This window comes from Pelodiscus sinensis, chromosome 8, assembly GCF_049634645.1.
Source record: "Pelodiscus sinensis isolate JC-2024 chromosome 8, ASM4963464v1, whole genome shotgun sequence".
Classification (NCBI taxonomy): domain Eukaryota; kingdom Metazoa; phylum Chordata; order Testudines; family Trionychidae; genus Pelodiscus; species Pelodiscus sinensis.
The window spans coordinates 51,381,145-51,398,846 of record NC_134718.1 but is presented as its reverse complement, the minus strand read 5'-3'; the positions used below and the strand labels follow the sequence as shown (position 1 = coordinate 51,398,846).

At 40.9% G+C, this 17,702-nt stretch overlaps 1 protein-coding gene across 9 annotated transcripts in view; it reads left to right on the top strand.

Moving 5' to 3' along the window:
- PTPRE (protein tyrosine phosphatase receptor type E) overlaps window positions 1–17,702 on the top strand; it is a 266,865-nt gene that overhangs the window by 94,989 nt on the left and 154,174 nt on the right. Inside the window, exon 1 of one of the 9 annotated variants that reach the window (XM_006121368.4) lies at window positions 8,283–14,559. The exons of the other annotated variants lie outside the window; for them this stretch is intronic. The gene's annotated coding sequence lies outside the window, so the exon portion shown is untranslated. Of the gene's footprint in view, window positions 1–8,282; window positions 14,560–17,702 lie in introns of those variants that run through there. 9 annotated transcript variants of the gene reach the window in all.

Genomic DNA, 17,702 nt, shown 5'->3' with positions numbered 1-17,702 from the left:
GTCAGATATATTTGTATTTCCAGAAATACTCTATAAAAGTATCATAAATAGATTGCAGTAGCTGATGCCTAATGAATAGAAATGCTATAGCAAGCCAGAATTTGAGATTTTTAGCAAGTAAAACACTAATGCTGTAATTGCCATGTGTTTGTAATATAGAAAATTTTCCTAGAGCAGTATCTGAAAAAGTTGTATTATGTACTATTGTATATATTGATTCAGTGTAGCTTTTCTGCAATAACGAATATGCCACAGATTTTTGAAATTGTCTATACTAAGATTGTTATAAAGTACCTACATATTAGGCAGCATCATAGAGGAGGTTTGTTCTGGTTTATGGTTTAGGTGACAAAACTATATCCACTATGACTAAATTCATTTGAACTCAGCTAAAACAGTCCCTATTCCCTCATTTTTTCTAATTCCTGCATATTTTTTTTCATCAAAAATGTTAAGGCATTAATGGAAACTGTAAGATATAAAGCAGGGAGTTGTGAAATTTTCAACCACTCAACAAGCTCTCTTGAAATGCACTCCAGAATGCCGTGTGCTGGTTCTAACAGCATTTCATAGGAGATGTAGCCACAATTGCTACAGTTGGCACAAACAGGAATAGCACCTTTGATGATGGAGGCTGATCAGTTACTTGTGCACAACTCACTCTATTCTGGTAAAATCAGAGTGAGTATTTTCAGCTAAGCTTTTCATCCCCATCAACAAATAGATGCTGATAGCCATCTTTTGATGTTGCAACCCAGAAACTGAGAACATAAGCTGAATTGGCCTGGAAGTGGAGATGTGAATATTCATACGGGGAAATTGACTTTGTAATACTTTAACCAATTGAGATCTTTATTCAATGCTAAGTTGATAGTGTTGAATTGGCAAAATAAATTCCAGTTCAGCTGTCTCCCTGTGTAATTGGATTTTGAAATTCTTTTGCAGAAGGATGGCTACTTTCAAATCCATTACTGAATGTCCAGGGAGGTTGAAGAGTTTCCATGCAGGTTTATGTGTGTTACTGTTCCTGATGTCTAATTTGTGTCCATTTATCCTTTGGTGTAGAGCAGGGGTGGGCAAGACAATGTCTGCCCACCGGCCGCCCTGCCACTCCGCCACCCCCAGGTCCTTCCCAGTGACTGGGAGGTGAGGTCCCTTCCTGATGCAGCTGCTGTGCTGCCAGTGCCCCCTGGTAGGACCCTGCACCTTGGATCCGCAGAGGGAGTCCTTCTGGGAGGAGAGAAAAAAAGAGGGGGAGAGAGACTATTTCCCTAAAGTCTCCCCATCCCCCCAGACACACTACTCAGGTTTTCCTTTCCTTTCTTTCCTTTCCTTTCCTAGTCCCTCTTGCCAGTGTGGGGGCTAGCTGTCAGCCCTAGAGCCCCCCAAAGTTTTGGTGTTCTGGAGCCCTCAAGTCAGGGATATTTATATAGTAAAAGTCATGAATAGCTGATGGGGTATGAATATTTGTTTATTGCCCATGACTTACGTTGGATCCGCACTTACGAACGGGACTTTCTCGCCCCGGAGCTCGCAGGCAGCGGTCAGCCACCTCGACCTCCGGGGCGAGAAAAGCTGCTCCCGGTGCCCCTGGTCTGCTGGAGACGGCAAAGCCTCAGAAGCGCGGGGCCCCTTTGCTCTGGCAAAGCCTCAGAAGCGCGGGACCCCGCCGCGGCTGCGGATTTGCTTCCGGTGCCCCATGTCTGCTGGGGACCATCTCCAGCAGACCAGGGGCACCGGGAGCAAAGCCGAAGCGGCGGCGGGTCCCACGCCAGAGCAAAGCCTCAGAGGCAAGGCACCCCGCCGCTGCAGCTTTGCTCCCCGTGTCCCTGGTCTGCTGGGAGGGGGGAGCGCAGCTAGTGTGCCCCCCTCCCCAGCAGACCTGGCTTTTGTTGTGGACCCTGGGGCAGAGCAGCTGGGGCGCTGCCAGTTGGTCCCGCAGCGCCGCTCTGGGCACTACTGGACCAACCCGGCAGCACCCCAGCTGCTCTGCCCCAGGCGACCCCAAGTCAGCCGCTGCTGAAACTGACCGCCAGTTCTGACTTACATACAAATTCAACTTAAGAACCCCAAGTCAGAACTGGCGGTCAGTTTCAGCAGCGGCTGAATCTGGATGTCAGTTCCGACTTACATACAGATTCAACTTAAGAACAAACCTACAGTCCCTATCTTGTACGTAACCCGGGGACTGCCTGTACTGTGTAGTGATTTAAGTATCTATGTAACTACTATACCCCACATAAAGTTATGAAGAAAATTTCCTGGTATTCTTTTGCAAAAACATGTCCAAGTTTTTTTTATTTAGATCACTTTTTGATAGGGAAGTCTGAGAATATAGACTGGATACACTATTATAGTCTACAGTTTGATCTGTGATTATTACCAGAGAGGTTTCATTTCCACATCATGGCTAAGTGTTACTTTCAAACTGCTTCATTTGCAGATAAAGAGCAACTTCGCTTCCATTGAGCTTTACTTTTAGGTCGTTTTTGAAAATGCACTTGTAAAAACAGGATCGTGGATAATTCTGCTGAGGTGGGTTTTTTTTCCCAAAAGTTCTTTTTGTAAAGTCAGACCTACTGTCCCATGCAAGGGTGCAGTCTGTGCACCCCACTCTGACTAGATCTGATGGCCATTGCAGAGGGTTTCCATTGCCTTGCTATCACACTGTCCCCTTTCATAGACTAGATCTGCTTCAAGTGTTAATATAGAACTGTAGCTCTGGCCTTGTTGTGGCAGCCTCACCATAGGACTGTAAGGGGATGGAAACCTTTCTGTGCCTTTTCTCACATTGTGGTCCCATGAAGGGTCAAACACAGTCTTACTCTTAGGCATTATTACCCTAGTAGTTGGTTTAAAAAAGTACAGCGTTGAAGTTCATACTTTAATAAAGTTAAAGTAAATATGAATAACTATTAAATTCCAGATTTGAAGACTGTGAATTTAATTGTGGGAAAATTTGTTTTCTGCATGGAAACTAGTGATCAGAGACATATTCTTCAAGGGAACTTGCTGAACAGAGATTTTGAGCATTTTAAAGTATCTTGGGAATTGCACAAAGTACTACTTGAACTGTATTCTATAATTACAGTTTTAGGAGTTCTCATCAAATCAAAGGAGGGTAAAGAAAACTTCATTTCAGAAATTTTAATCTTCATATTAAGTTCTTCCGAAGAACAGGAATGTAATTTGTTTAATTAAACCTGTCTTTCTTAAGTTGAAATTTTCAATAAAATAACAAATATCTGACTCTTTCCTTCTATTAGTAAAACTTGACATTTGCTATGGTTTTCTTCAGTTTATTTTTATCACAGAAAGAGTTGACACCTAAGCAAATTACCATAGGCAATGTGTTTTCCAAGAAAGTGGAAAATATTTTTTCTGAGTATATAGATAGGCAGGGTTGTTTCTTCTAAGGCATACTTTTGACAATATTAAGAACGATGATTAAATAGCACACTTTTGACAATATTAAGAACAATGATTAAATTATTTAAAAGTAAACTAATTAATAGGTAGCTCAACAATATGTTAGAAAGGATTTTGGATGTATTAACTTCCTATGTTTTCTGTTTTACTAATAATTAAATATAACTCAATTGTGTGAGTAGTGAGCCTGTTTTTAGTTGTCATTCTAATTCAAAGGCTGGATATTCAGCCAAATCTCTCTCTTGGCAAGAAATTTAAATATCATCTTTAACCAAGATTAGCATGACTGAACCCATTCCACATTCTCCACCATAATCTGGCAGAAGCTTCTCTGCTAAATGAGAGATGCTACAACAGTGACTGAAAGTGAACAGCTTCAATTAAAGTGTCAACAAATCCCTAGACTTCATAAACTTCCAAGGAATATGATGTGATTTCCTGGGCCAGTTGCTTTTTAGGCATTGCTCTTTTTTTTTTTTTTTTTAAAGTGAATCAGAATTCCAAAAGATGTTGTCTTTCTACTCCCATGAGTTGTGCAGAGAACTCCTCAGGGACCCTACTTGCCCTGGTTCCCTCCTGTCCAAGTCTAGGCTCATGCCACCTCATGTTTATTAGAAGAAACTGATGGAGTAAATAAAAATTATTAGGTTCAAACATTGCAGCCATAAAGTACCTGCTATTCCCATCTGATCTCAAGATCCACTGAAATAAGATGAATTAATTTCAGTGAGCTGTGGATCAGACCCAGAGAAAACTGCATAAATGTATCTATTTGCTTTCATTATGAGGAGCCATATTGCATCATATTGAATTTTGTTCATTAGAAAATAGTATAAGTAAGGAAACATAATGAGTAAGGATAATATATTATGGGAGGGATTTTCAAAAGCACTCAGCTTTAGTTCAGTGTTAATGGGAGTTGAATTAGGCCAATGGGAGTAGAATTAGGCCAATGATGAGCATACAGTAAAAATGAATGCGAAGATTTAAAGTATTTCTAAATAAGTAGCCTTTATATATTGCAGTTCTTTAGTTTTCAGAATTGGTGAGCTGAGGATATTCTTGAAATTGTTTTGCTTATATGGGAATCTGGAGAAAATTGTTCTTAGAATTTGTTCTTCATATTATTCTGAAGGTGTGTTTAATGCTCATTTCCTAAATTAACTTTTCACTTAAAATAATGGTTGTAATCCTCCATCATTTTTTGTTCAAATCCTTAAAATGTCATCAAATATTACTACTTGTGTCTTGATGTCTTAAGGGAATATTGATTTTTATCTTTCCAACCACCATAATCTAGTAAAATGAACCTTTTTATGTATTTCTGCAGGCAAAGCAGCAGGTCTGTGTACCGATTAGTTCAGGACGTGTGAGGGTGTATTTATGAATTCCTGTAAGACCTATGATCTTACAGTTCTTACAGCTGTTTAAAGTCAATCTATTTAGGCTTTTGAATAGTAGGTGGACAAGGTAAATAGTTGGAATTACTTGCATACATGTATAAAGCCAGCTGCAGTTCATTAATCATACTTTAGCACAGTTAGATGTGGTTGTTAATTTTGATATATTATAGTTTAGTAGAGCCCTTATTCTGCAAACACTGCTAAGTGTCGTTCTTACCGCCGTGAGCAGTACAATTGAAGACAATGGAATTAATTGCAATAGTAGGCATTATGTTCAGAAATAAGTATTTCCAGGGCCCTTTGTTTACTATTTTCAGCTGCTAGTCAAGCCACTTAGAGTGTAGTTTGAAATGATTTCTAACTTGTATTTTTTTCGTGCAGCTGGGGCCATCAATTTGAAACCTCATTTCTGAACAATCCTAACTTTTTATAATTGTTATAACAGTGTCATCAGTACTTTAAAAGGAGTACAAAGAATTCTTGAAGCCAGCGGAAGCCGCATCAGTGCAGTAAACATAGACTTGACAACTTATCAGGAAAGTAGGAATACGAAAAAAAACAACCTGGGTTTACCCTTAATTCCCAAGTATTGTGTTTCAGGAATTAGAGACATCACTTTGGTGTATCTGATCTCAGGGTTCACTTAACTGGTGAGGTTGCTGAGTTATGAAAGTCAGTTTAGAATAAATTTAAAAGTTATAATTCAATAAGTAGTCCATGCATAAAGTTTGTTCAAGTTGAACTTCCCCTGACAACATGTAAGTAGATCTGAGTTAGTAAGGATCAGGTCCAAAGCTTCCTTTATAGTTATCTAGTGAGCTAATATACTCTTGACAGCAGACATTACATCAGGTACCTTCCTGGTTAAAGAATAAGGCAGTAAATAGGTTGCTTTAAAGCTAAATCTCTATTTCTGAGGCAGCACAGGTAACTAGCTGTACTTATTAGCATGAAGTAATTAGCTATTCAAGTACTTCATGGGTCATTTATGGCATACTTCAAAAAGAATTTTAAACAGTGATACTACATCACATTTCATTTAAATGTTAATATTTTCTTTTTGATCCCTACATTAATTGAATACAGTAACAGACAGGAAGAGAAGTTTGTTATCCACAAGTTGAATCTGGTTACATTGTTAACATCTAAAAAGATATAGGTAAACGCAGACAAATGCAATTAGTATCTTCTAATTGTCCAACAATACAGGTTTTCATTTTAAAGCCGTTGATCCACTTGAACATGGCTTTGATAATGATTTACAGGAAATGGCATTAAATACCATTACACTTTTTCACTAATATATTGCTAAAGGCAGTATATTAGCCTGCTGGTTGCTTAAATCTTACGAGGTTACTGTTAGTCTTAAATCACGCTGTACAGTTGGATTTCCCTTGTTGGTCACCCTGGGGACCTGACCCGTCCTGAATGAGGGAATTTGCCAGATCAGGGGAGATCCTCGCCACCAGCCTCCCAGAACACTCCCCCTCTCCGGGGCTGGCACTGCTCTTGGCCACCGCCACTGGGCTCCAGCCTGCAGGGCTTGGACTTGGTCTCTGGCCTACTGGGCCTTCTCAGGGATGGAGCTCCCCAACTCCTGTGGCCCTGCTCCTCCCCTGCCCGACTGAGAATCCCCGGGGACAGGGCTTGCTGCTGCCCTGCTCCCTTGCCTGACTGGGAGTCTCCCTGGGGATGGGGCTTGTTGGCTGCCCTGCTTTTGCCTCTGGCTGTCCTGCAGCTGCCCCGCCCAGCCAGAGTTCCTTGGGGCAGGGCTTGCTGGTTCCACTGCTGTCTCACCCAGCCGGGGCTCCTTGGGGATGAGGCTCCCAGCCAGTTTGTACTCCTGGGCACCGGGGCTCTCTGATCCAGGAACATCCATGGTCCTGCTGGACCACGGATGTTGCCAGACCAGAACATCATGGATTTCGGAGGTTCAACTTGTAGCAATTGCCAAGGCAGGAGTCTCATGCACAGCTTCTTGAACTGTTTTAGGCTAAGATCTCAGCAGTTTGGCTGCAATGAACCAGGTGTTGTTCATGCTAGTATAATTTCAGAGTGGCTCCTCAACCTGGTAACCTGTCTTGATCTCCAGTCTAGAAACTTATGGACATAGAGGGTATGTCTAGACTACAGAGTTTTGTCAACAGAAGTTCTGTCGACAGATACTGTCGACAAAGCTTCTGTCAACAAAGAGGGTCTAGACTACATCCAGGTCTGTCGACAAAGCAAGCCACTTTGTCGACATAACAGTGTGGACGCAAAGGACAGCGTAGATGCAATAATGCCTTCTATCAACAGAACTCTGTCGACAAAAGGCGTTATTCCTCGTGGAATGAGGTTTACATACATCGACAAAACTGCTGAGTTTTGTCGACGTTATGTCGACATAACTCAAAGGCAGTGTGGACGCAGGTATAGTTTTGTCGACAAAAGTCCACTTTTGTCGACAAAACCCTGTAGTCTAGACACACCCAGAGTGTGATCTCATCCTGCTCCTTGATCCTATTCCCCCCTACCATGGGCCTACTAGTAGAAGGATGCAGGTCACATGAAGGAGACTGCCAAGGAGTCTCCATCCCCTGTTACTCATGAGCCAGCTAAAGGCTGGGTTGGGATGAAAATCAGGGGGCGGGGGAGTGTCAGGGCCTCCGCAAGCTGGATCAATCTGTTTTTGCCCTTTTGCCCATCCCCGTGCTAGTTGTATTGAAATAAATTTGTACTGTAGACCAAGCCTGAGTCCAACTCAAACATTTTGGAGCCTTGGTCTGCACCATGACACTCAAGGGTTTGGAAAATGACAACAAGTGATGTAGTTACACAGACTTAACCCCTAGTGTGGCTGGGCCTCTCATCAACATAGCTGTCACCTCTTGGGAAGGTGGAGTATTGAAATGCTACAGTGGTGCAGCTGCACCAGTTTAAATGACCTTGAGCCCTCAGATCACTATGGAAATTTTAGAATGAGGCCTCAGCACACTTGATGGTCTCATGAGTACACTGACACTAGTGAAATATGACACAGCTCTCCAAGACAGCTATAAACCTAATTTATTCAAAGGCTTAATAAAACCATATTGATTCTGTTGGTTTAAGTCTGCTGGGCTTTGGCATGTCTGAATTGCTAATTCCAGTAAGTATATTGTATTAGCTCAACTGGTTAGAAAAACATACAATGCATTTGCCTTTTAGTTTAAGAGCTATTCAGTTTTGAATCACAAGCAGTCACTTGCTGTCACACCAGATCACTGTTTTACTTCAGCCAAGTGACAAAAGGGTTTGAGTACACTCAGGCTTCTTGTAGCCAAAAGTGTAGGTTGCTCTACATTCCCATTTTAAATTTGTAGTTCATCTATATGTAACTTCTGGCTTGAGGTTCAAGCAGAAAGCCTGAAAACCACAACAGAGAGGGAAGGGCCTCAAGGAAGGGGTGGGGTCTTGGGGAAGGGATGGGATAGATCTTGGCTTGCCCTGATATTTAAAAAGTGATCTTGGGTGTACAAAAGTTGGAGACCACTGGTTTATGGTACTGCTCATGAAAACACTTGCAACTCAGAAAACTGAGAACAAATTTAACAATATTTTTTGCAGATTTTTGTTAATAGAAACAGAATTTTCCACATACCAAAGAAATAACTTGAACTTCATTTTTTTACAACAGCATCAGTCTTATAGAGAAAAGATATTTTGTATTCTGAAACAGTAACTTTCTCATAAAACTCCTGGAAGAAAATCAATGTAGGCAACAGTTCATACTTAATCAAATCCTTCCATTGCTCCAATGAGTGTAAAGAACATGTCCTTCAAGTTGTAATCCAATATTACCGTTAGTTCAAATATTTTTAAAGTCATAAGATGGATCTTGGAAAGCTGTGTTTTGTTGGTAGACTATAAAATACTATTCCCCTGTATTCTCTAGTGTAGAATACGAAGATTGCTAGTTTCTTGCTGTGTTGCCAAACCTCGGTAAACTTACTGGCAGCATATTTTTAATAAACAGAAACATCCTTAGAATGCAAATAAATAAGAGCAAGATTATCTAGTTCTTCTTTCCGTCTTGTGGTGATCTCTGTTATTTTCTTTATTGAATTTACAAAATAAATTTGGGATTCCATATGTTCCTCTTTTGCTTCTTGTTGAGTAGTCATATTCAAGTGTGAAGGAAGGATAAGGTAAAAAAGGGTTAGCTCTTAGCTAGAAACAATCTTTCCTCCCCTACCACTAGTGAAAGTAACCTGTAAGGGACTCACCCTAAATAATATCAGCCATACTACTTGTGATACATCCAACTGCTGCACAATATTTTTTCTCCTAGCAGTTGCTGTTGGATCTGAGATGTTTTGCCATAAAGCACTTTGAGTGCCTGTATAATGTATGTATTTATTGGCAAGTAAATATTGCTGGCTTTTTTTTTTAACCTTTCTTGATTTGTTTACTAAGGAGTTGCCAAAATATTCTGCATAGAAAATTCCATTAGTATCTGCCTTTTTCTGGACTTAACTGAAGCCCACTTTGGGCAATAGTGTAGCTGGAGCATCTATTTCTTCTCCCTCGCATTTGGTCAGTTTGAGAATAATTTTTTTTCAAGTCTGGAGGTTCTTTCAGGAGAGATTTTTCTAAAAACTTTTTGTAGCCATTATATGTTTGGAGACCAAGTTGGAAAGTTCTGCTTCCATAGTCTTGAGATTGAATGTGCTGAGCTGGATGGGTTCTTAAGGTTTTTTTAGAAGGATCATCCATGTTTTTAAATCTCAGAAGAAATTTTAAAATGAACAACTTGGCTAATGCTCTACTAAGTAAAACACATTCTTTTAAAGAAAACTAGAGATAAAGGAAAATCCATCTAAAATATCCATATTTATTGAATGGAAAAAGACATTAAGGAATTAGAGTAAATAGAAGGATTGTGGCCTTTTCCGGGGCTAGAACTGTGCAGGAGTACTCCAGTTGGTCAATATTGGCTTTGGAGTCACCTAAGCTGTGATGGCTGCTCTCTCAGAAGCATTTAGAAACATAAACATTAGGTTGGGGTCATGAAAGAAACCCCCTTCTTCAAGGCTAGTTTTATTAACACACAAATTAAAATACTGTTTTCGCATCTTCTCTGCCTAGGCAATTTTGACTTCTCTTCAAAAAGCATCATCTGTTATACAGAAAATAAAGACCAGAAAGTCCAGCCATCTCAGTCCCTAAATCTAGTGAATAAAATGTCTGTTTTTCTCATCCTGCTGTTCCAGGTACATTTTCGTGAGCTTTATCATTCTGCCCCTTTCCTCCAACAGAACTTCATAAAAATCCCTAAACCTCATTCCCAGACTTCCACTTCAGGAGCCTAGCCTTTTTCTCCTTATGGGTGTCTCATTAGTTTATACTCAACTCTTCCCTGCATGACCATGGCCTGCTCCCTGTTTTGGGTTTTGTTCTACTGCAGTGTGCTTGCTTATCTGCCCCCTCTTATTAGGCTTCTAGATACAGTATCATCATCTTTTCTTCCCCTCAACTGGGATTAATCATCACCATTAAGTTTCTTTGCTAGGAAGGTACAAATACCCTGCATTTCTGGCCTAACTTGAAAGGTGTGTTAATTAGGCATAGGTGCACTGAACCTATCTTCTGAGTCTCAAGGCAGTCATCCTGTGACAGGCCTAAACTTCAGACACACATTTTTGTTGTTGGAAAAACTTTCAGGTATCCCCCTCACCTGATGTTGTTTGTTCTTCCACTGAATAATTTGCTGAAGCTCCTTTTGGGTCAGAACTAGACTGTACATTAGTAATTTAATTTGTTAGGCAACAAGCTCCAGCCATTACGAGACGGAGAGGTAAAAATGTTTAGTTTTGTATTGCTAAAAGAGAAGGCTTACTATATTACAGCCATTAAAACAAGGTTTGGAGTATTGTGAATTAATACGTATTACTGGACTTTGATGCAAAAAAATTCTTTTATATTGAGTATTCGAGGGTGTCTCTAAATATATAATTCATGAAGTGTTGAAAAGTCACAGGAGCTTTGATTAGACCAAATGGTATTACTAAGAATCTGTTGCACATCTTCCATTTGTCTGTCTTCCTCACTAGATGACAAAAGTGCACACAGCGTTCTAGAGAAATTTCTGATACACTGAACACAGTCTAGCAACTTTATGATCGGGGTATTGGATACCAGTTTCAGATGATCACCTGGCATAGTGCCCAATAGTCTATGGAGAGATGTAATGTTCCCTCCTTTTTCGTAACCAAAAGCATTGGAGCCCCAGCTGGGGTGGTGAGATGTTGGGTCAAGCCCACAGCCAAGATTTCCTGGATGCATATGAGAGAGGCTGCTACTTTCCACCTCAGACATTGCCTAGATCTGTCTCCAAGGGATCCGTGTCTTAGGTTACAGGTCTGTAGGGCAGTCTTTGAACTATATATCTGCAGTTTTACTGTTAAAAAATGTCTGCATATTCCCAGCATTTATCAGGGAGATGGGCCTCAGGCTATTGGATTGTTTGTGAGAGTCTGAGACCTGAGGGTTGGGACTGGCTGCATGTATGCAGGCCCTTTAGTAATGTTCAGCAGGGAAGCTGATCCTTTTCCCTTGCCAGGAAACGCAAGGTTGTTTTGCTCCAGGCAGATGATATGGAGATTTAGAAGAAAGTGTGGAGAATGGATCACACTGAACGGTAGCAATTCCCAATAACCCTGAAATATAGTTTCTGTGTTCTGTGTCATGGGCTTTAGGACAGGAGTGCCCCATATAATGCCTCTACAAAAACTAAGATAGCTTTAAGCAGAGTGGGATTCGTAGTGCTCAGGCAGCTTCTGCATCTATGAAATGACCAGAATTGATCATAGCCAACTAAGGGGAAATTGGTTGAGTCCTATCCATAGTACATAACTGTGTCTGTAATTGGAAACATTGGAGGATCCACATGTCCTGAATCAGGTTTTCCTCAATCTGGGGGTTAGTTCCAAAGCATAGTGTCTAGTGGTGTCCCAATTGTCCCCACCTCATATATCCTGGGCTCACTTGTTTCCTGATTCCTTGCTGTCAAGGTCCATGATGGGCAAAAGGTGAGGGCATGTCTTGGTGCGCTTCAATACAAGCTTAAGTTATTGCACAATTGCTATTCTGGATTAAACATTGGTGGCCCAGATCAACCGTCATAGGTTCTTGGTTTAGGTCCTGGGGTTTTCAGCTTGGACATAGGTGAGGTTGCATGTTGGTACTTCTGTATTCTTTTTGGTTACACAGCTAGTTGTTGATATGGAGAGAGAGAGAGAGAGAGAGAGAGAGATCAGTAAAAGCATCTACACTGTTCAAGATTCTGATGTATTCTAGTTTATCCTTTCTATTTGGGCTATTTTGTTCCACTTAACATTGTCTGCAATTTGCAGGAATTGGGCAGCACATGAAGCAACTGGACCTCACACTTTCTGGAGATTTAGTAGCACATAGTTACCAAAAGTTGCATAGAACTTTCACAGGAGTCATTCTGGTCATTTAATGCTGTCCTGCTCCAGCGTAGGGGAGGACCAATGTGATCCTTTTCCACTATGAAACTGATTGCTAAACTCTCACGATATGTTCAGGCAGATACATTCAAGGGCAGAGCAGGAAAAGGAGATGGGATTTGTTCTGGACCACAGAACTTTTTGGAGGTTTCCATGAAAATGTATAGATAGTGGTACTACAGGACCCAGTTCAGAGGGCAGTGTTCCAAAATGAGACTTGATCACAGACTTTTGAGATCATGAAAGCTGGTTGCAGAGTGCCTTAGTTTCTGCTTGGGACCACACCACTTGGGACTACAGCAATGGCTTTCGTCTTGGAGCTGAGTAATCTGCTCCTGCAGCTCCAATAACTCAGGAGATGCAGTGGGTGGCAGTAGGCAGGGTGCAGACTGTGAAGAACTTCAAAAGGATCTCCCAAAACTGGGGAACTGGGGAACAAAATGGCAAATGAAATTTTAATGTTGATAAATGCAAAGTGTAATGTTCATTGGAAAAAATAATCTCAACTGTACCTACAAAATGATGGGGACTAATTTAGCTACAACTACTCAAGAGAGATCTTGGAGTCATTGTGGATAGTTCTGTGAAAACATCTACTCAGTGTGTAACAGCAGTCAAAAAAGCAAACAATGTTGGGAATCATTAAAAAAGGGATCAAGAATAAGACAGAGAATATTTTACAGTCACTATATAAATCCATGTGTACACCTGCATCTTGAATGCTCTGTACAGATGTGGTTGCTTCATCTCAAAAAAGATATATTGGCACTGGAAAAGGTTCAGTGATTGGGGATTTGGAATGGGTCCCATATTAAGAGAGCTTAAAAAGACTGGGACTTTTCATCTTAGAAAAGAGGAGACTAAGAGGGGATATGATAGAGATCTATAAAATCATGACTGGTGTGGAAAAAGTGAACGAGGAAAAGTTATTTACCTGTTCCACTAACATAAGAACAAGGGGGTCACCAAATGAAATTAATAGGTAGTAGGTTAAAAAAGAACAAAGGAAGTTTTTCTTCATACAGCGCACGGTCAGCCTGTGGAACTCCTTGCCAGAGGAGGTTGTGAAGACCAGGACTTTACTAGGGTTCAAGAAAGAGCTAGATGAATTCATGGAGGTTAGGTCTATCAACGGCTATTAGCTAGGTTGGGTAGGAATGGTGTCCCTAGCTTCTGTCAGAGGCTGGGAATTGGTGATGAGAGCAGGATTGCTTGAAGACTCCCTCTTCTGTTCACTCCCTCTGGAGCATCTGGCATTAGCTATTGTCAGCAGACAGGATACTGGGCTAGATGGACCTCTGACCCAGTATGGCTGTTTTTATGTCATTCTTTCCCTTTGGTCAGTATTATCTATAGCACCTATTCTCTACACTAGATAATTTCATGGATGTTAGGTCCATAAAAAGCTATTAGACAGGGGATAGAAATGGTGTCCCTGGCCTCTGTTTGTCAGAGGCTGGAGATGGATGGCAGGAGACAAATCACTTGATCATTGTCTTCGGTCCACCCTCTCTGGGACACTTGGTGCTGGCCACTGTTGGCAGACAGACTACTGGGCTAGATGGACCTTTGGTTTGACTCAGTACAGCTGTTCTTATGTACACTGCCCCCCCGGATATAGCTGTGCATGGCAGTCCTGGGTTCTAGCCTAACGGATCCTTGTGCTTCCAAAGTCTAATTCAGCAATGTGCAGAAGTCACGAGATATGTCCCACACTTGAAGTAGAGATTTAATTCCCATGTAGCTTTTGATGCTGTTGCTTCTGTGTATAACTACTTGGACTGGCAAAGTGTACTGGACAGTTGTATAATGTGTAACCCTACTATAAGAAGATCTCTATTTAACAGCAGTCTCTGAAAGGATATTGGCAAGCTTACAGCCCACATGTATTTTTAGTGGTTTTATTATTTCCTGACAATTTTGCAGCAACAAAACTTGCTAAGTCAACGCAGAAGGAGTTTTGTCAGAGGAGAAATAAGCAGGAAATGAGGAGCTTCCGGTGTCAGAGGCAGCCACTAGAAAAACTGGAAGGGTAGTTTTTCAGAAAACAGCTGCTTTACAAAACTGGAAACCTGGAGAATGAAACTAAAGAGAGATTAGGTAATTTAATGAGGAGCAGAAGAGAAATTTAGAATGGATCTACTGAATGTGCTTAGGAAGGGAATTAGACCTGAAATGCAGTCCCAGTTAAAGACCAGGAGGCAATCAAGGAGGGGTTAAAGAGATCAGATCAGGTAAGTCAGTTGTTATAGGAGGAATAGGTAAATCACTAAACATAATTAATCACTCATAGCTCCATGCTTTTTTAATGTACTATCATGTGTTGAGAGAGTGGGCAGAATTATGTCACACAGGGGAGAGCTCTGGCAACACTATTTCTCAAGGAAGTACAGTGCCTGAAGAAGTTTCCCTGTGATAGGATGCTCGTAGTTGACCTCTCCATGAGTGATTGGAAAACAAAAACTTTAAATAACTTGTTCTTTCCCTATCAAAAGCTAAGAACTGGTAGTGTTTTACAAAGTTATTAATAGTCTGGATTGTTCAAATTATTTATCTTGGTAAGTACATTTGCATGATTACATATATGCAATATGGTGGAATGTTTTAAACAGATAAGAGTTTTGTGTCATGTCTTTACAGTTTCCTTAATAGTTTGCAGTAACCTTTAGCTGAGCTCAGTGTAATTGGTGAATGATGGTATTCAAAACTACAGTTGTCATGGATGCTTCATAGATGGGTTAAAAAAAATAGTCTAAATGAGAAGATAAATCTAGATTTACCGGTAATAAAAATACTAGAGGAAATGTCTTCCTCAGCTTCCTCTGGATTGTCATACAAAATATTTAAGAATGGTATTCAGGAAGATTTGTTCTGTATTAAATGCTATCAATAAGCGTGTTTAAATTTTAAAGAGAATTCTCTGGAGCAATACGTATATAAAACCAAACAAACACAAAACCAGTATTTTGCATTTTAAATGCTATAAATGATTCAATTGGCATGACTGACTAAAAAGCTAATAAAGTGCAGCCTTCTAAAGATTTTTAAAGTAAATTGTTTCCCCTTTTAGTATTTTCTGTATGAACAGGTTTTTTATTTATCTTTTTCACTTAAGTCTTTATGAAAAATAGTAAATAGCTGACAAACTGTTTTGTGGAATAACCCTAATTTGGAAATTAGTGGCCCAACTAGTTAAAAGGAATTGTGACCTGTGCCCACCATTAATTATCCTCCTTGCAGAGATTTAAAATGGAACCCCACAGAAAACTACCCCTTTGTCAAAAGTGCCTCTTTCTCTAAGAATTCTGAATTTCTGGAAGAGATGATCACTAAAATGAGCGGGAGCAGCTCCTAAATAGCATCCTTTGGAATGCTAGCAAAATGGTGTATTGTAAGAGTTTCTGAAAGGACTGCCTTCCAGATATTGTAAAGAAACTTGATTTTTATTTTATCATTTCCTATTAGTTTGGTGTTGCAAACCAGGTATTTTAGCTTAGCTATACTTCACTTAATTCAAGATGAGTTTAAGGACCTGCTCAGCTTTACCTTTCACTAGTTTGAAATTGCTCCAAACTTCCAAAGACAAAAGAATATTATAAAACAGAGCTTTGGAGCTAGTTTATATAGAGAGAGATTTACAGTTTTTAAAACAAGAAGGGACTGTTTTCCTCTGGTCTGATGTGCATACCATAGGCCAAAGAATCTGACTCAATAATTTCTGCACCTTCTGTACAAACTGTAATTTATCGTTGTTTACAAATAATCCAGAAAAGATTTCAAATTATAAAAGATTTACCACACATTCCCAGGTAAATTCTTCCAGTGGTTACTTGCCTTTACTGTCAAAAATACGTACCTTTCTTGAATTTGTCTAGCTTCAACTTCCAGGCATTAGGTAAAAATATGAGGGATAAAGTCTTTGTTGCATTTAAATTCCACTGAGTGCAATAGAATGGGGAACTTCTATTATTCTGCATATTTATACCTGCCTCTGGAAATTTCCAATACATGCATCTGACAAAGTGGGTCTTTGCCCATGAAAGCTTATTGCTCCAATACATCTGTTAGTCTATAAGGACTCCTTGTTGCTTTTGCAGATCCAGACTAACACAGCTACCCCTAGGATACTATTATCCTGTTAATATTCCAATTCCTTGCCCACCTACAACCTGGAGGACAGCTGCCAGTGGTCCACTAAATGTCAGATGGAGATTGCAGAAGCAATTTTACTTCCACCACTCTCTTTGCTTATCCTCTAATGTGAAGGAACAGCAGAACAACTTCAGTTTTGACTCTGATGAGGCTGCAGGCAAATAGGTCTTCCTACATGCAACAAACTGTGGGATCAGAAGCCTTAGTAACAAAGCTCAACTCACCTAGGAAGTTTAAACCTCGACCCTGCAATTGGGTGTACCTGGAAGAAATGCTGTGCCTTTACTGTTAACCTGGCTCCACCTGGGCTATACATTCTGCTTGCACAAAAGAAGTTGCAAGCTCGGGCTTTTTATTTTCTGATAATGATTTACTGGCTAGCCTAAGTAAGGATATTGGGAAGTGATCCAGGAGTTTTCTAATGATTTGATCTGTATAAACAAGTACTGTGCTTAAAATTTACTTATATTGTACAGATTGCTCTCAGAATAATCAATATGTTCTGGCTGAAGCATATTGTTTAATATTACATAGTTCAGCATAAATTAACATAGTGCAGATTTGATTTTGGGATCAATGCCTATAAATATGTTGATGTTGTGATGTCCATATGGAAAGTTAAAGAATGGTTTGTCTGATGGAAACAACTTGCTTAAATGGATCCATGTAGGTTGACTCCCACTGAAGGAGCTATGGGGGAGAAAAGATTCACTTCCAGAGATCCAATGAACTGACTGAAAAAAAAATGCAAAAATGCGATTATGTCCAAACTTATGAATTCAAATTTCAGCCTCTTGGATCACAAGTATACTTGTGTGACGGGGCGGTCCCGCCCCGCACTCAAGCCCAGGGAAACCACCTGGAGCCGTGGGTGGAGAGGGCCCCACCCACACAGCCCTACTGGGCATGCTCTGAGGGGAGCCAAGTTATAAAAGGCTGCTGGCCTGCTCAGAAGGGGCAGACTACGGCCCGAGTGGGAGCTAGCACCCAGCTGCCAGAGAGGGAGTCGCCAGGGCTGCTGAACGCGCCGCTGCCAGGCCCCAGCCGGGCTCGCCCCCAGCGACAGAGCCGCCCTCCGGCCCCCGTGACCCAGGCTCCAGACCGGACGCTGCCGACCCCGACGCTGACCGGGGAAGTGTCGCTACAGCCACCCGACCAGCGCCGACAGGTGGGACGCTACGGGCCGGGGGTAGGAAGTGACCCAGGGCAGGGAGCTGGAAAAGCC